The sequence below is a fragment of the Fukomys damarensis genome, unplaced genomic scaffold (assembly GCF_012274545.1).
Source record: "Fukomys damarensis isolate Sample0158 unplaced genomic scaffold, DMR_v1.0_HiC HiC_scaffold_19, whole genome shotgun sequence".
In the NCBI taxonomy this organism is placed as follows: Eukaryota; Metazoa; Chordata; class Mammalia; order Rodentia; family Bathyergidae; genus Fukomys; species Fukomys damarensis.
The window spans coordinates 37,166,284-37,185,267 of NW_022900931.1; the positions used below are offsets into that span (position 1 = coordinate 37,166,284).

The 18,984-nt window shown below is 38.1% G+C and overlaps 1 long non-coding RNA gene across 1 annotated transcript; it reads left to right on the forward strand.

The window, feature by feature from the left end:
* The first annotated feature begins 10 nt into the window (after nt 1–10).
* Nucleotides 11–4,183, forward strand: LOC104849223. The gene is made up of 3 exons (XR_776688.1): nt 11–89; nt 2,993–3,061; nt 4,117–4,183. It is a non-coding gene; the product is annotated as an uncharacterized LOC104849223 (long non-coding RNA).
* The last annotated feature ends 14,801 nt before the right edge of the window (nt 4,184–18,984 follow it).

Here is an 18,984-nt window from a genome sequence, read left to right on the forward strand (position 1 = left end):
TAACGGACGGCAACGGACATCCATGGACTGACGCATAACGGACGGACGCTCCACGGACGCAGGGGAAAGTGGCGCATGCGCAAACCAGGGTGCGAGGCGGGGTGGTAAAAGTCATTTTGTATCACAGTCAGTGACCCAAACTCAGTCCTCTTCTCTAGAGTTTAGAAAGGTGGCCTTGACATAAATGGAAAAGATGACTCCTGGAGCCGTGTTTCTATTAGGGAATTATACTCTCCATGACCTGTGTGAATCACAACAAACAGAAAACAGAGCAAAGAAAATAAGTAAAGTCAACCCCAGAATATCTCTGGATGGCTTTATAAAACTATGGCTCTGGCTTTCAAAAATCATTTTGTGGCAAAAATTAGCTTTCTGTTTTATTCTTCTTTAGAAACGTACAACCAAACCGAAAACATTTTTTCTTGGTATTTATTTATTTATGTAATCAGGGTCTTGCTATATAGTCCAGGCTGTCCTTGAACTCACTATGTAGCCGAGGCTAGCCTTAATCTCATGGTGATCCTCCTGTCTCAGCCTCTGGAGTGCCTTCACACTTGGCTTGTTATTTTTTGAGATGGCGGCGGGGAGTCTCACTATGTATTTTAAGATTTCTTGAACTGGCTGTATACCTCAGGCTGGTTTCGAAATCCTGGCGATTTTCTTGCCTCAGCCTCCAGAGCACTGGGCTTACAAATGTGCACCACCATGGTTGGTTCAGAATACCTTTTAACAAGGCGTTTATGTTCTTCCTGTAACTAAACCACACAAATTACAAAGAAAATTAGAAGAAAATAGTTTTGTTCAGACTAGCATTTAGCATAAACTTTAGAATGGTTGCCATGCTTTTCAGAATTTTGCGATTATGAAAAACAGAGATCTAAACATTGCCTTCTCAGACACAACCTACCTTTTTACTTTCAGAGCTCTGAATTCACAAGTATTCTAAGTGAATTCAGTATATATAGTGTATATTAATATATACAATGTTATAATGTATATACAATGTAACCTCATAAAGTACTTTCCAAAGCCAAACATATTATCTCCTATCATTTCTATTTTGATCAGCTTTCCATGGCTCTGACCAGGTACATGAAATAAACAGATTAGATGGAAGAGTTTATTTTGGTTCAGTTTCAGAGGCCAGGAATTCAAGTCTAGGTTGAGCAACATACTGAGACCCAGTTTGTTAAAAAAAAAAAAAAATCAATTTAATTTTATGGGTATACACTCTCTATAGATTAGTTGCACCTAATCTGTATTCTATTTCAATGATTAAGGGTCAGTCATGTGATCAGGTCTATGGTAATTAGACTATGCATTTTCTTACCTGTTAACTTCATTATCTTCTAGAGTGGTGACTACAAGCTGTAAATCCCAAACTACTTACCTATACAAGTAACTCTTTCTTTCTTTCTTTTTTTTTTTTGTTGTTGTTGCTAGGGATTAAACTCAGGACCCCTGTATGCTACACATATGCTCTACTATTGAGCTACCCTCTCAGCTCTGCTTTTATTTTTGGATGAACTTGTTTGATCTGAGGAGCAGGACATTTAAACAAAACACCTAAGTGATTTCCCTCGACATAGGAAAATGTAAAACAGAAAACCTATAAAATAAATACAAGAAACTTAAACAGTTCTGTCTTTCATTTCACATCTCATTTGATCCCCTGTCAGTGAGCAGAGTTTATTCCTCCAGGGACCCTGGTGTGTACCTTTATTCATTTAATAAGACTTCCTTCTCTGCTGGCACTGATAATTTCATATCCTAAATGCTTCTTGAAACAGATATGGCCTGCATGATCTTTACTTTGCACTGTGGCCTTCTCCTAACTTGTCTACCTCTATTTCTACTCCTGCCCCTTGCATTCATCCATAACATTTCCTCAAATACCTGTCTCCAATGCAAATGTGACCACGGACCACTCTTTCAAGCAATGAAATCCAAGCATTGTAAGATTACAAATAAGCTTTTTTAATAATCTGAACTCTGCCTTTCCATCTTTACTCCTTTCCTATTTGTACCCTTTCTCTGGCATTCAGAAACTGCTGGTGATGTTCTTCTCAGCAATCCTAAGCACAAGTAGGCTGGCCATTCTTCTCTTTCTCTCGTGCCGCTGTTCTTCATGCCCTTGCTCTTTACTGCCATCCGTCTCGCTGACCTCACTCTTTTAAGTCTCAGCTCCCGCAGTCCTTCTAGAAAAGCCATCCCGACACCTTTGATTGACACTCTTAAAAGCCCAGTGCATAGCACTTAGAGGAAATCCATGATTATTGAATAAAACAAGCAAGGACTACTTATGTAAAGATAAAAGATTGTTTCTTCTAGTTCAGGGGAAAGAGAAATGTACAGAAATACTTTCTGGTTCAAAAGTGAAAGATGCAGTAGGAAAGTTGATGAAACATTAAGGAAGTCCTGAGGAGAAAGACCCCTGCTTATCTAAAGAAAGACAGCCGTAATCAAGGAAGACTTCACATAGTGGACTAAATCTTAAAAGAAAAATAGAAATTTATTAGAATAGTGAAAACATTTCACATATAAGGAACAGGGTATTCACAGATAAAGGTGTGAAAAGTAACAGTAAGTTTGAAAATTATTATGGATGAACAATCCTCTCAGCAGGTTGTTTAAAGTTACTATGTGAGGTCCAGAATAGTGTGCAGTGTGGATTTAATTTTAAATTTTGTTTCAGAGGGGTTGTTGATCTACACTAAGTAGATGAACTTGCAGATGAATCTTTGAGATCTTTGTGTGTCTTGAACCTGGTGACACCTAGTGTCTCTCTAGGTTATTTGTTGAAGTCTTGGATAATTAGAAGCATTACCTAAAGAAATAAACATTCAGCTAAAGAGTAGGCTTAATTTAAACTCTTAATTGGGAAAGAAAAAATAAAATTGTTAATATTAGTTTTTATTTTCTACTTTCATAGACTATACCATTAATTATTCTAAGTAGTTTATTCAAACTAAATACATACATGTGTCCACAGAACCAGACTTAGGGTGTCATCAGAGGAGGAACAGAAAAGGCTTGATGGCAGTGAACATAACCAGCTCAGGTATGTAAAATTTTTAAATTAAATTTCTGGTTTAATTGTTTTCTTTCCTTTAAGACTGTTACATAGTCCAAATGAAAATAACTTAAAAACAAAAAACCTTTCAAACTAGCTTTTTAGAATCAAGAGATCAACAAAGATAAAATTGAAGATAAGTAAGACCATTACCTGACAAAATTGGCTGTAGCTCAATGAGAATTGATGACAAAATGTGTAGGAAAGGTTTCATGACGCAGAAATAGAGCACAATTTTTAATTATTTTTATAGTATACTGTAGAAGTATTTATGTGTAAATAAATTTATTAAATGAATACTATAATTGAATAGTTCACTTTTATTGACATGCCTAGTCATTAATATTTCCAAGTTAGACAAAACTCTTATATAGATCTTTTCATTGGGATTATATATGTATATATATAAATATAAATATAAATAAATACATATCTGAAGTTTTTATATAATTTTATGTAATATGAATGGAAAATGAAATATATAAAAATCCATATATTTGTGTAATATGTGATTTTAAGCATGGTGTGTGTATTGACTGATTGTAAGTACACTACCTTTCAATAATATTTAATGTTTGCATATTCACATTGATCAAAACACCTTTATTGGTGGGGGGTTGCCTCCTTATGTCTGTACACATAATTTCAGATTGTGCAATTAATTTCACAGAATAAGAAATTTCATGGTGTTATCCCTGAGCAAGGCACATAAAAGCTAATGCAGTACTGTAACACCGGATTTTTCCAGAAAGAAGAGGCTTTTTTGTGCTGGGACCCGCAGTGGGGCAGGAGCTCTCAGCTCAGATCTCCCAGACATTTTTTTTCAGCTTTAATTGAATTTATTGGTACATTTTTGGTATACAGTACAGTTACATTCATTGTTGGGATCCTGTACCTTTACATGACAGGTCTTGGTTCTCATTTTTTCCCCTTGTCCCTGCCCTCCCTTCACCCTCTCCTCTCCCCATCTACAAATACTTTATTTTCATCTTTTCATTATTTTACATTTTTTTCTTTTCTCTTATTACCCTTCCCCTACACAGTGGCAGACTTCCTAGCAGGGAGAGGGGAGAAGTCGCCTGTCTGTCCGCGGATGCCTGGACGGGAGCCGCTTCCTAGTCACAGCTTCCGGTTTAGGGGCCGCGGTGTTCACCTACGGCAGGGCTGTCGGTGTGGAACACCACTGGCCAGGTATTCTGGATTCTGCTCTGTGTTTTCCTCAGGAATCCTCAGTGGAAGGTCTGGAGACTTTTCTTGAAAAAAGACTACTGAAGAATTTTGTTATATAAAGAACGTATATCCTGACATGTTTAGGCCGTAGCTGATGTTATTAATTTCTATCATGCATTTTAGGATTTTAGATTGTGGCTCTTGTGCAGAAGTGCTTTCTTTCTCTCCTCGTTTTCATTTCCTAATAAGGTTATTGGTTTGTACAGCTGGCCAACCACAGTTCACATTAGGCCTGAAGCATAATTTAAAAGAAAATCAGTTCTCCTAGCCGAAAACAGCCTAACAGCTCCTCACTCAGATTATGCTCCCCTTTCTTGTCACTACTGACATCCTGGTTACTCGGAAACCTGTCATCCTTCAAGGCTGACACCCTTCTACCCTGCTGTACTATTAGGGTGGACAGTACATTCCCATAAATGAAGTCTTTGCAGCCTGTCAGGAACTGTACACCCTCAAAAGACATAGATGAGCTTGGCACCTGTGTCCTGCAGACAGAGTTCACAGGGAACGTGACTGTCACTGTGTGAGATGCGACTAACTTGCCTTTTGTCTGCTTCTGTAACCTTGTGTGTCCCCATCCCCACTTTCACTTTGCTAGAAAGACGCCCCCACCATTCAGAAAATATGGAAAAACCAGCACATTTCCTTGTCCAGCGCCGAGCCCTTTGGACCTGAGTTCAGCTGGGTCAGGTGCACACCTAATAAATCCTGATTTGCATTTGGTCCCTCTTGTCCTTTTGGGATTCTGCCATAGGCCAGAGAAAAGATCTTGGGGTCGCCATTCATTGGCCCCTTTTGGGGGGACTTTCATTGTTTCCTCTCACTGCTTGAAAAACCCCACATTGCAGAGGAGAACTCACATATATTTTTGCATAGGGCCTGGAAGATCCAGCGGAGACTGCTATTTTATGAGCTGGGTGCCCCCTTCCCCAACACAAATAGACTTCTTAGCTAGACAGGAGTCACATTGTTGATGTTCTCTCCTTTTCTAATTAGTTTCCCGTAGTTAATGTCCCCTGTCTCTAATTCTGTCCCACTTTTGGTCCAAAAGGGTATTAGCCTTAGTTTTATTGGTTCCATGTCATTTAATTAAAAGTATTCTGCTCCTCATTAATGTGTATTTGGAGCACAGAGAATTAAAAAAATAAATTCATAATCTCTTAGCCTGCTGAATTTTTCTTTGACTAAAAAAGGGAATTCTAAAAGGTATCATTATAATTCTTTGATACACAGATGAGCTTGGCACCTGTGTCCTGCAGACAGAGTTCACAGGGAACATGACTGTCACCGTGTGAGATGCGACTAACTTGCCTTTTGTCTGCTTCTGTAACCTTGTGTGCCTCATCCCCACTTTCACGTTGCTAGAAAGACGCCCCCCCCATTCAGAAAATATGGAAAAACCAGCACATTTCCTTGTCCAGCGCCGAGCCCTTTGGACCTGAGTTCAGCTGGGTCAGGTGCACACCTAATAAATCCTGATTTGCATTTGGTCCCTCTTGTCCTTTTGGGATTCTGCCATAGGCCAGAGAAAAGATCTTGGGGTCGCCATTCATTGGCCCCTTTTGCGGGGACTTTCATTGTTTCCTCTCACTGCTTTAAAAACCCCACATTGCAGAGGAGAACTCACATATATTTTTGCATAGGGCCTGGAAGATCCAGCGGAGACTGCTATTTTATGAGCTGGGTGCCCCCTTCCCCAACACAAATAGACTTCTTAGCTAGACAGGAGTCACATTGTTGATGTTCTCTCCTTTTCTAATTAGTTTCCCGTAGTTAATGTCCCCTGTCTCTAATTCTGTCCCACTTTTGGTCCAAAAGGGTATTAGCCTTAGTTTTATTGGTTCCATGTCATTTAATTAAAAGTATTCTGCTCCTCATTAATGTGTATTTGGAGCACAGACAATTAAAAAAATAAATTCATAATCTCTTAGCCTGCTGAATTTTTCTTTGACTAAAAAAGGGAATTCTAAAAGGTATCATTATAATTCTTTGATACATAATGTTCTGTTTAACTGAAAAATGTTCATTCTTAAAATTTGTGATGCATTTGATTTTCACTTTGCTTGTGCTACTCAGTAACTAGAGGGGCTTTTTAAAAAAATTAATTTTATTGGTGCATTTTAGGTATACAATATAACGACGTTCATCATTGGGAATTTGTGCCTTTACATAATATATCTTGATTCTTATTTTTTCCTTATTCCCCCTGCCCTCCTTTCAACCCCATCCACCCCTCCCTATTTACAGACTTTGTTTCCATTTTTTCCTTTTCTCATATTTTTCCTTTTCTTTCTTTCCTTTTCCTTACCCCTTCCACTTTTCCTTCCCCTTTTCAACTTTTCTTCCTATTTCACATTATCAGTTATACATTTTGATCCTTATTTACATTTTTAGTTTCTCAAACCAGAAAAACCATTTGGTATTTATACATGTGTCCTGTTTATTTCACTTGAGTATGGCCTCAGTGTGTACCATTTAGCTATAAATGTCTCTAGTTTCTCATTCTTATGGCCCAGTAGTACTCCAATTTATTAAAAAAACACACACACACACATTTTCTTTATCCAGTCTCCAGTTGATGGACAAATGGTCTGTTTCCAAATTTTAGCTATTACAAATTGTGCCACTATAAACAAGGGTGTGCATATATCACTGTGGTATGATTCTTTTAATTCTTTTGGGAAGATACCCAGCAGGGGAATAGCTGGGTCAAATGGAACATCTCGTCCTAGTTCTTTGAGGAATCTCCATACTGAGTTCCACAGTGGTTGCACCAGTTCGCACTTTCTCTTTTATACTTGCATACACACATACACAAATGCAGGCCTATCATCTGCAAATGGGTTATTTTCTGTTTTGTCTTATCCTAGGGAGAACAGAGAAAATATCACTTACAGTGAAAACATTTACTGCCTAAAAAAACTTGAGGTTATGTTTTTTCAATCGAATAGAAATTTTATGAAAAAGTCTCATATACGAAGTATGACACCAGGTTCACAAATAGGAGAGATCAGAAAAAGGTTTCTATGAGAAAGTGACATTTTCCCTAAAGCCACTTTGAAAATAGTAAACTGAGTCCCAGACCAAACCTAAAGGAAAGCGGACCATTTAAGACCTATCATTGGCTTCAAGAGAAGTGATCTAAGATTTGATGTCAGCAAAATATTCTATTCTAATTTTATGGCAAAGACCCTCTCAAGTTAGGCAAATCATAGGTATCTCAAACAAATGTTAAAGTATGAGTTTGTTCCTATTAATTACTATTACAAGTGATTACATTTTTATTCTCTTAATCACTGCTTTAGGTAGTATATAGGCAATACTGTTTATGTCAAAAGGTATTTTAGGGGCCGAGGATTTAGCTCAGTTTCTGCTGCCTGCCTTTCAAGTGCAAGGCCCCAAATTCAATCCCTGGTACAAAAACAACAACAACAACAACAACAACAACAACAACAAAGAGCATTTTATACCTACTGCTTCTTAATAATAATTCCCTAGAATGCTACGTGGTTTTTCCTCAATGACTAGACTTTAGCATGTTGAGGTCCTTATTCAAAGTCTCCCAATATTTTCCCCATTGTTTTCAAGAATAAAATTTAATTCCAACCATTGCTTAGCCCTTTCACATTTGCATGTGGTACATGATGTCTACCAGCCTCAGGACTTGCTGTGGCCACACACAGGCATCATCCTGTGGATTGAAGCTTCTCCAGAGAGGCTACATTTGCATTAAAAAAGCTTCAGAGTTGTCTGACTTCTATTAATTGGAATGTGTGACTTTGTTGGGGGAGGTGAGCATTTGTAAAATAGGGAGTGTCAGGCAAGTTCCTGCTATAGCCATTTATCATTTGGCTCTATGCCTGCCTTACTTGTGTGACTACTGAATAAAATCCTAAATGTATGTTAGGTTCTGTGGCCCTTTGGCCCCTTAAATGTGAAGGCTGGGAATGAGACAGTACCTGACTCCTATGGTAAGTTGCCCTGTCTCATTGCAAACTACACTTGAAACTCGTGGACAGTTTCTCCACTTAGTTTGCCTCCTTGATGACCACAACAACAACAACAACAACAACAACAACAACAACAACAACAAAGAGCATTTTATACCTACTGCTTCTTAATAATAATTCCCTAGAATGCTACGTGGTTTTTCCTCAATGACTAGACTTTAGCATGTTGAGGTCCTTATTCAAAGTCTCCCAATATTTTCCCCATTGTTTTCAAGATAAAATTTAACTTTCCAACCATTGCTTAGCCCTTTCACATTTGCATGTGGTACATGATGTCTACCAGCCTCAGGACTTGCTGTGGCCACACACAGGCATCATCCTGAGGACTGAAGCTTCTCCAGAGAGGCTACATTTGCATTAAAAAAGCTTCAGGGTTGTGTGACTTCTATTAATTGGAATGTGTGACTTTGTTGGGGGAGGTGAGGATTTGTAAAATAGGGAGTGTCAGGCAAGTTCCTGCTATAGCCATTTATCATTTGGCTCTATGCCTGCCTTACTTGTGTGACTACTGAATAAAATCCTAAATGTATGTTAGGTTCTGTGGCCCTTTGGCCCCTTAAATGTGAAGGCTGGGAATGAGACAGTACCTGACTCCTATGGTAAGTTGCCCTGTCTCATTGCAAACTACACTTGAAACTCGTGGACAGTTTCTCCACTTAGTTTGCCTCCTTGATGACCCTCCTCTTTATTTTGGGAACTTTAAAAGGCTTGTGAAGTCTCTCCACAGCAGGAGCCATGTCCTTTGGAAAACCATGTCTTTGGGGAGTGTGTCCCTCAGGAGCTCATGCTGTTAACTTTAGTTTTTGTTCCTGGGGGTGCTGTTGTGTGTCAGCTTGGAATAAATCACTCTCCTGTCTTGGAATTCTTGCTGATTTTTTACTTTGGCAACCTCAATAGCAGATCTTTGCAAACCTATTCTTTTTGATTTATTGTACAACCTTTTCTCTTTGACTAACATACTAATTCTTCAACATACCGATGCAGATGGTGCTTTTATTTTTACATTTCCAGCCATCAATAATTTTATATGTATCTTAGGTCTACTGCAACAAATATGCAAGTATTATTGATTAAACAAAGTTAAGATATTTATTTAAATTTATTTTTTGGCAGATACATACAATTGCACGTAGAAATGGGGTGATGTGTTTCGATTCATATATTGTAGTGTTTACATTAAGATATTAAACCCATATGATTAAATTTCAAACTGCATTATGCTAAATGTCTAAAGAGGGTGATTTACACTGAAGCTATTACTAAGTGTTGTGTGGTCTGGGGACAGGTTCCCAGATTCTTGTGTGTGAAGGAAGAGAATTGAACACAGCACACAATGGTAAGAAGATGGCAGCAAAGTTCATTAAGGTGATTGTATGCCGGGAGCAAGTGAGTTTACACTGCTGAAGGGAAATGGCACAAGCACCAAGGGTAGAGGGTACGAGGTTTTAAATGTCATGCCTGCTCTCAAGTGCCTCCCATTGGGGTTCTTCAGAGTGTGACTGATATAACTTTCAGAGCTCTGAGTCATCTCTGCTGTGTCTAGTGTGCATGTCTTTTCCCATAATTCTCTCCTACAGTTGTCTAAGATGCTGTTCATTTGCATGAACTTTTAATGGGCTACAGAAGAAGAAAGATTGCTGTAGGTCATGCAGGGAGGTCCAGTGCTCATGTGTTTTGGTGTGGAATTTTTGGCATATTCCAGAGCTGGCTTGGGGTCTTTGTTTCCCTTTTGTCTGTCACCTTATAGTAAGCTTTGGCGTAGGGTGGAGGGTTGTCCTAAGGACGTGGCTCAGATTCAGATGAGAGGATAGGGAGTCATTCTGCAGCGGGTGGAGGCAGAAGCCCGATAACTTCCAGTTTTTCTCTCTGTATTATCCTCCTACTGAGAGACCTGGTCTCCAGAAATCTTTAAGGGATGCTGAGGGTGGAAGGTCTATCTTCTACAGTTGCTTCCTGCCTAGTAGGGCCCTGGATCCAGCCAACGTAGAGACCATGACACTCTTTCCATGATTGATCTAGGGGGTGAGTGGAACCACACTTTGCCTCTGAGGATGCACCGATGAATCCTAGATATGAAGGCAAGTCTTGGTCCTGGGTGCGGATCATCATCTGTAATTTAATGGCTGTTAAAGGAGAAAAAACAAATTTGACTCAAAGATTAAGTATGCTCTATCCAAATAGCAAGGGTATGAGAAGTATTAACAAAGGCCCACCAAAAGGAGTCACCAGGATTCCTAATTTCAGTTCTTTGTCCATGATCTGGTGATTCCTGGTGGAGTACACTCGGCTAGCTTTTGAGCTGCATCTCTATTTCAACCCTATTGAAATGAAAAAAACACCTTTCTTCTATGTACAAACGTGATCCCCTTTTTTTAGTAGTCAGAAGTTCCTGTCCATTCTGGCTTTGGACAGCCACTGCTGCTAGTGAATATATTTGATTTTTGGAGAATGACAGTGCTCTGTGTGATTTCTCCCAGCCTATCTGCCAGGTCTCTGGACAACTTGTGGTAACAGGAGATGGTGTGGCTAGTCTCCTTATTTTAGTGTCTACTCCAGCTGTTACTCCCAGACTCATTAGGAAGGAATGAATTTTATGGCTTATTTGTTTCTCCCCCTCCATTAATTTATCGGTACACTTAAAGCAAACTATACAGTTACATTTATCATTGGGATCTTGTACCTTTACATGATATATCTTGGTTCTTGTTTTTTCCCCAAACCCCTGCCTTCCTTTCACCCCCTTCACCCTTTTATTTGGTTCTTGACTGGGTGACTAAAGTGATTGGTGGCAATTGGTTATGAGGTGTGATGTTGCTCTCTGGAGCCAGATAAACAAGGACACATGTTCCTGCTCAGTTTGCTGGAAGACACAAGTAGGAATCCATGCCACACAGGAAGAAAAGTTCTTATGTATCAAACCAGAAGTTTTTTTCAATAGCAAAGAGATGAGTAAGCTTATTATTTTCATTTTTGTAAATGGATAAGTCCCTGCCAATGTGGCTTCAGGAAGAGATCGAACAGCCCCAGGAAGTATCTAGAGTGGCTCCTGTGGTTCTGTTTTCACAATGTATAAAATATTTTTTGTATCTACTAATACCTGTTCTGTTGAATTTTCATAACAAGACACCAGCAAGCAATTACTCATTGTGGACTGATAGCGGTCCTCCCAGGAGAAGGCAGAAGTACAACTGAAAGACCTTTCCTGGCCATATCCCAACCCTTTGTTTCCTAACACTTATGTGTGCAGAGATGGTTTCCATGAAAACTACAGCAGCCTTTTAAAAGACATGGCTCATTTGACCTGGAGACTGGCATGGTCCTGCGAAAGCTTTACTTTTAGGATTTTTTTTCCAAAAGAGAATCTTCTAATGTGCTATTTTTTTTTTTTTCGTTTTGTACCAGGATTGAACTCAGGACCTTGTGCTTGGGAGGTAGCAGAATCACCGAGCTAAATCCCCAGCCCTAATGTGTTCAAATCTTGTTCCTGGGCCTGATCTTGAGTTTTCATTATACAGAGAGGCACGTGGAACTTAAGCAATGTGTGAATGGGTATTAGGTCCTAAATGGGTGGTTTTATGAAAGAAACCTGAGTGAGGTTATTCTGATAGGATACGAGGAGGGTAACAGCCCCCTCTGTCAACTCTGTTGAAGTTACCTTGGACACTTTGTTTACTTGAAAATCATATAGGCCATCTAAAGACAGTGACTGAAGAAGATTTCCCCACTTGGTATTTGGGGGTGAAGGTTATCCCTCCAGTAGCCCAAAGTTGAGCTGGGATGGGATGTTGGTTGGAATATGGGAAGAGAAAAGCCAACAGTCCTTGGCAAGGTTTGGATTAATATAATTTAATATGAGATGGGTTAGATTTAAGGTTTTGTGTAGGTAATAGCTGTTTATTATCTCCTTTAGAGGCAATCCTTGAGCTATCAAAGAGGATGCCAGGCCCCAGAAGAACAAGAGCAGACTAAAACAAGTCATTCTGTAACTTGGGAGCAAGAATTCCAAAAGCGACTCCAGTGCTGTGGCAAACAAGACAGAACTAGTCACACAAGACATACAAGGAGAAACCCTGTTTCCAGGATGGGACTAATTTTTTTTTTCATCTACACTGAGAAAGCCAATTTACTTATGTGATTTAGTAGGCTGATGGATGGTTTTCGGTTTTGTCTTGTTTTTTTCTGGAAAGAAACCTGAGACCATCCACTGTTTTGTAGGTATATGGTTTGTGATCTCTCCTCTTTGTTTTCTGGTGTCTCAGGTGTTTGGATTTTACTCTAGGGAGGTGAATCCAAATATCTATCTACTGTGCCTTGATGGCAGATGATGTGGTTAAGTGGCTATGTAAGGGCCTTTTCATCTGGGAATGAGTTGGTCTTGTCTTGGGGCCCACCTTCCTCTCAGGCCTTGATTAATTCTTGGTGACCAGGCAGACCACGGACTGACAATTGTTGGTACCTGAGAATGGATGGATCTTGTTTCCATATTCCTGGGGTACCTGTTGGAGGCTTTCTAGGTGGGTGACATATTGGAGGAGTTCAGAAGTCTCCATGTAGGGAAGCAGGGATCCTTATGCTACAGAGGTTTATTGGAAAAGAAAGGCTACAAAACATAAAACAGAAATCTGTGTAGTACATGGAAGTTTTCTCATGGCTTCCAAGGCCTGAAATGCTCTGTTCCATCCCCAGATTATCCTGAGAATCTTCAAATGATAGATACTCTAGCAGCTCTTAATTGTCTGATCTGTATACACAGTGAGTGACCAAGGACACAAAAATGGGAAGAAGAAGAGAGAAAAAAAGAAAATTTTGCCAAAGGTGTCTTATGTCCTGGCTGGGCTGGCCAAGATGTTGAGGGCTATGTTGATGTTATAGAGGTTTGGGGATGGATTCTTGTATGCAACAAACAATGAATTGGACATAGGACACAATGGTAAGGAGACAGCAGAATGTTTATTAAGGCAAGGGTATGCTCAGAGTGAGTGAGCTCGAACTTGTGAGAGGAAAATGGCATGAGTGTGGAGGACATGGGGTATAGGAGTTTAAATGTCTCACCTGCTTTAAGGTGCCTCCTATTGGGGCCCTCCATGGGTGATTGACAGCACATCTGACAAGTGTTGGATTGTGTCTACTGTATCTGTTGTGCATGTCTTTTCCCATAAGCCAGTCTGCTATTATATGTATTATAGTATGTAGTATGTATTATATGTATAAGATGCAGTCCATGTGCATGAACTTTTGAAGAGTTATGGGGGAAGGTTAGTGTAGGTTGTGCGGGGAAGTGTAGTTGTGCATGTGTCTTGGTTTGGATTTTTCCCCCAAATTTCAGAAATTCCCAGGCAGGTCTCTTTCTTTCCCCCTCATCTGTATCACCCTGTAGTAAGTCCTGGGATAGGGTTGAGGGTTAGCCCTAGGGCATCACTCAAGTTCAAGTGAGCAGAAGTGAGTGGCCCAGCAGCCAGTGGAGGAGAGCATTCCCATAGTCCCCAGTTGTGCGGTCTATATTAAAGCTGCTTCACTTGCCAACTGCGGGGTTTGAAAAGAGTAGGTGAGTCATTTTCCTCTAACTCTAAGCACTCTATACAGAGCAGCAAATGTACACATCTATGTAAACGTAGCTATTTCTTGAAAATTAATCAGTTCTGACGTTGGAATTATCGTAGGTGCCTGATTTGAGAGTTCTTCTTTTCATTCATTGATAAACTAATAGCAAGACCTTGTGTTTAACAAATAAACAAGTAATAAATTAAAAATGCAGAGGCCAAAAGAAAAGTGTGATAGCCATCAAAATTGATGGTTATAGAGAAAATCCACACTCTCACTATGGCTAGTAGCTTTGCATAGCTGAATAGTTTTAAATTAAAAGTTTCCTATTTAAGTAGTTTTCTATATGATGTTAAAAACTACAAATAGAGTATGTAAATCATTTGCCTTTGAATACTTTTGGTAACTGCCCTATATTAAATGTGATTTGTCTGAGATGCTAGCATTCTAAACACAAATAACATTTTATAACATCCACAATGTAAAATGTTTAAAGCATAGTGGCCTGTATCTCAGAATCACAATAGTAGATTCTGTTCATGAAATGAAAGAATGTCTTTGCATACTAATAGAAGTTCATATTATTTGATATTTTTTCTAGTTAATATATTCTGATAATTTTAGGAAATATTCTTTGCTTTAAATTCTGAGCTGAATATATAAAGTGGAAGTCTGAAAAAGCAATATGATTAACAAAAGTATAATTTCCTTTAAAAATCAAAGATATGTGAAATTATATGGTTTCTCTTGGTTCTTGTTGCTACAGAAGTTGCACTTTTCTTGACAATGTTTAAGTATGAAAAAATTATTCATTCCCACTAGAATTTTATGTTAAAACTATTACCTACAGTAAAATAAAATTCTACTTCGTGTAGTTAGTTCATTTGCTATGGGGAAGGCAATTCCTCTTGTTTTGTTGTTCTCTCTCTCTCTATTTTTCTGTACATTTTGGTACCAGTCAGCATTTCTAGCTTAAAGTGAGTAAACACACAATGAGAAACTCCTTTACAATGTTTTGAGCCTTTTGGAAAACTGTGCGGTATCTGAACCTTTGGTCAAAAATGGAATTTCTGATATTTAGTGAGTGCAATTATTTTCTGTAGATATCCTCTCTTGATTATTTGAATTTGGAAAGTTTATAATGAAAGGAGAATATTTGTTTGGCATCTCTATCAGAGCATGGTCTGAAATACACTAAAACCTCATGTTAATATTCTTTCTTGAATAAATTTTTCCTGTGTATTATATTTTTGTTTAGTAATTCACTAATTTCACAATATTACAGGTCAGAAGGAAAGAAAAGAAATCCAACATGCTCTTTCTCTCTTGTATGTCACCTAACAAAGAAGAAATGGTGGGCTTCCATGTAGCAAGGCCTTGGGTATTTAGACATAAACTTAATTGTAAAGTTCTCTACTTTCAAAAGTTCTTCAACAAAATTGGTAATCAGTCATGTTTTAAAATAGAATCCTGGGCACAGAAAACTCTCAGGGAAGAAATATTTTCCCACATGACTAGTTTCCATTTTACTGGGGACGCAGTGTCTCCATAAAGACTGTTCATTCTCAATGTAACCATAAGGCTTATGCTGCTACCACAGAGACCACTCTAACTGATCCTATATTGGATGTCAGCTAGCAGAGTGCTAAGAACTGTGCTCAATATTTGAATAGACAAAAAAATTTTGAAGGTTAAGTTCTAGATAGCTTTTTATTCACTCATTTTTTATTTGTTCTTTAATGAAACAAATGTTTTCATCTTTTACTCTTTGCCAGGCACTTTATCAGGTACTGAATATAGAAGATGGATAAAATATTGTACTTTTCTCAAGGAGACTAAATATTCCAACCCCATTTACTCCCCATTCAAAAAGTGATGCCTAATGCCAAATAAAAACCCAGCGCGGTCCCAGTTACCCTTAAAGAACAACCCATTTTTATTCCCATGATGTGTCCAGCTCAACCAGTACACAAGTCTTAAAGCTGTCAGGCAGTATTAATTTCAATGAGATCTAAAAGGAACACAGCCCCCAAATCCTGCTTGAATATAAAGAACTTTGTGTTTTTCACTCTAATATTGGAAAACTTCTTGTTATTGTTTGAAAATGCATTAGCATCCTGGAAAACAAACAGCTGTTGCCATCCTGAAGCCCTAGGATACTTTCCGCTGATCCTCTCTTTGGGCTTGGAATAAAGTTAGGGAAAGGAGGACAAAGGCAAAACTGGGCCTGGTGTTCCGTGCCTATAATCCCAGTGCTCTGGGAGGCTGAAGCAGGAGTATCGCAAGTTAGACCTCAGTCTGGATAAATAAATCAATGAGTAAAAATGAATATGAATCAGTGAGATCTGGATTCATATTCTCTGATCTGAGATTCTCTGTATTTGCTGTGTTTTTACAGAGGAACTATATAAATTTCATGAGAATTTTGAAAGTATAACTTACATTGCAGAAATGATAATGTCAAGTTTCTATATTGGGCACATAATGAATAATAACTTTGGAAGTACTATAGATATTCATTTCCTGACAGAAATGCATAATTTTTGGCCATTTAGCTAAATTTATTTTGAAGTATTAGATACCCTGAAAAAATGGTTTATCACTGCAAAGAATAATGTACCTACTTGGTTTCCTTTTATTATTATTCTTGGAACTTTTTATTGTATTAAAAGAATAAGTGGCCTATTATTTGTAAGTTCACTCCAAAACTGTATAAAGTAGTTGTTTTAAAACTATGTTTTCCCTTATGAAAATAATGCTGTCTTATGTATTGCTTATATTAAAGTAGTCATGATATTTAAAAATTGATGCTTCTAGATTGGTAAACAGTCTGGTAAGATATGTAAAAATGTTGCACAGTATCAAATGAAGAAAAAAAGAGTTTTTAAATGAAGAAGTATGCGAAGTTGATGGATAGTACACACAACAATAGACTTAAAAAACTACAGACACCCTCTGCAAGTGAGAAAATTACATGGAGTTCTTCAAAGGCCAAATTACACATACCAAGAGCCTCAAGATGACTTGGTATTATAATCTGTGTGTGTGAAAAACAGGAAAAAGATATCTGCACTTCGGATGGCCCTGAAAACATGAGAAAATAATGTAGCTAATTGGTATTCACGGGAAATCATAATAGACAAATTCCCAATTCCCAAGCGTACATGTGGAAGGAGCTTCTGTAGAAACCACATTTCAAAGTTAGCGTGAGGGGACAAGGATGGGACAACTGATGCTGTCGGAGCAAAATGGATTTTAGAAATCTCCAAACTCTTGTACTTTCTAATATGGCATTTAGTAAGTAGAAACTGCTTACAGTTGAATAAAAATTGAGCAAGTTATGAATACTATAGTCAAATAAAATGTGTGTTTCAGATAAAACTGTGACAGTGGGTGTCAAATGTCATAAAGTTTTATAAGATATTTTAACACTTTTCTATAGAAGAGTAATTAAGAGAGGGAGTATTAGATACATAAAGGTGGGAATTGTCTCTTGGCCCATTTCTACTTTCCAAAAGTAGAAGAGAACTAATTTCGTTGAGTCTATAGTCTACAGGAGATGATTTAGTTGTGTTCCATATGAAATTATTACATAACAGAAATAAATATGGAGCAAAATAATATTTCTCTAGACAAACTAGAAAAGCATGTTTTAAAAAGTGCTGAAAATTGTAAACTTTTAAATCGATACCAAAGAAATCATGACAAAGTTAAAAAGTATTTAAAAATACAAATACAAAACATTCACCTTTTCTGGGGGTAGTACTAGGGATAGAACTTGGGTCCTTGGGCAGTGGAACCACTGAGCTAAAACCCTGGCTGCAAAATTCACCTTTTTGAAGAAAAAGGAGACCTTAAAAAGGAGTAACAAAATGAGGAAAATTACTATGAAAGAAAGAAAAGGTAATTTCAGAAATGAGAGCTAAAAACATGAGAAAAAGTAAATAATGACATAAGCATGGAAAGAATGCTTTACAAATAAAAATAAGTGTTATGCATATAAGACAGAAAAGAAAGTCCAATAAATGTATAATAGGAGACCCTAAAGAAGAAAACAATAAGAACAAGTGTTAAAAATTGTAGTTCAAGAAAACTTTTCTAACATGAAAAGCAACTTGCTGATACACGCTAGCAGGCTACATTGCATTTCTGAGAAAATTGACTCATGGGGGAGCAACATGGAGAAATGTTACATACAATGATTCAATCTTAAAGGGAAAGCAAAATAGAATCCTTTGGTAATTAGGCAAAAGATTTAGGTTACTTAAAACTGAGAAGAAATCATATTGTCACCATTGCTTTCAACACTGAACCACAAAGAGGATCTATCCTCTTTACATTTAAAAACTCAGAAAAATTGTGTGCTTCTGATTTTATATGTGGCCCAATTGTTCAGATGTAACTGTTACAGAATTACAAGTACCAGAGAAGCGTTATTCTTCTAGGTCCTTCCTGAAGAAAATGCAAGTAGACAAGTTTCAGCCAAATGACACAACTGGAGAAACATCAGGCTATTGTGAGAAAGTCTCAATGCTGAGACTGCCCCAGGCTGCACACTTACCCATGTTTCAATCCCAAAGGAGTGATGATCTTACATCCAGGAGGGAGAAGAGAACCATGGTAGGAAAAAGCAAGCGCCATGTCTTCATTTCCTCCTCAGATCCATGTGAGCTGGAGTTCCCATCCCATAGCAATGCCTTGGCAGGTGGGACCCCTGTGACCTTAGTCACTGTTTTGTGGCTCCCACTTTAGTGATCATGTTCTGTTCTCTTGCTTCAGATGTGTTCTCTATAGCATGGGAGGAACGGTTTTGTCTTGAATATGTTTTTAAAATGTTTATGAGTACATGTTCACAATATGTAATGTTTACATTTTTGTGTGGAGTTGATACCTGCATGCATCATATCTCTTTTTTCTTTTTATTGAGTTTATTGGTGCTTTTTAGGTATACAGTACAGTTACATTCATTATTGGGATCTTGTACCTTTACATGGCAGGTCTTGGTTCTCATTTTTTCCCCTTGTCCCTGCCTTCCCTTCACTCTCTCCTCCCCTCCCCATTTACAAACACTTCATTTGCATGTTTTCATTTTCTCACATTTTTTCTTTCCCTTATTCCCTTTCCCCTGCC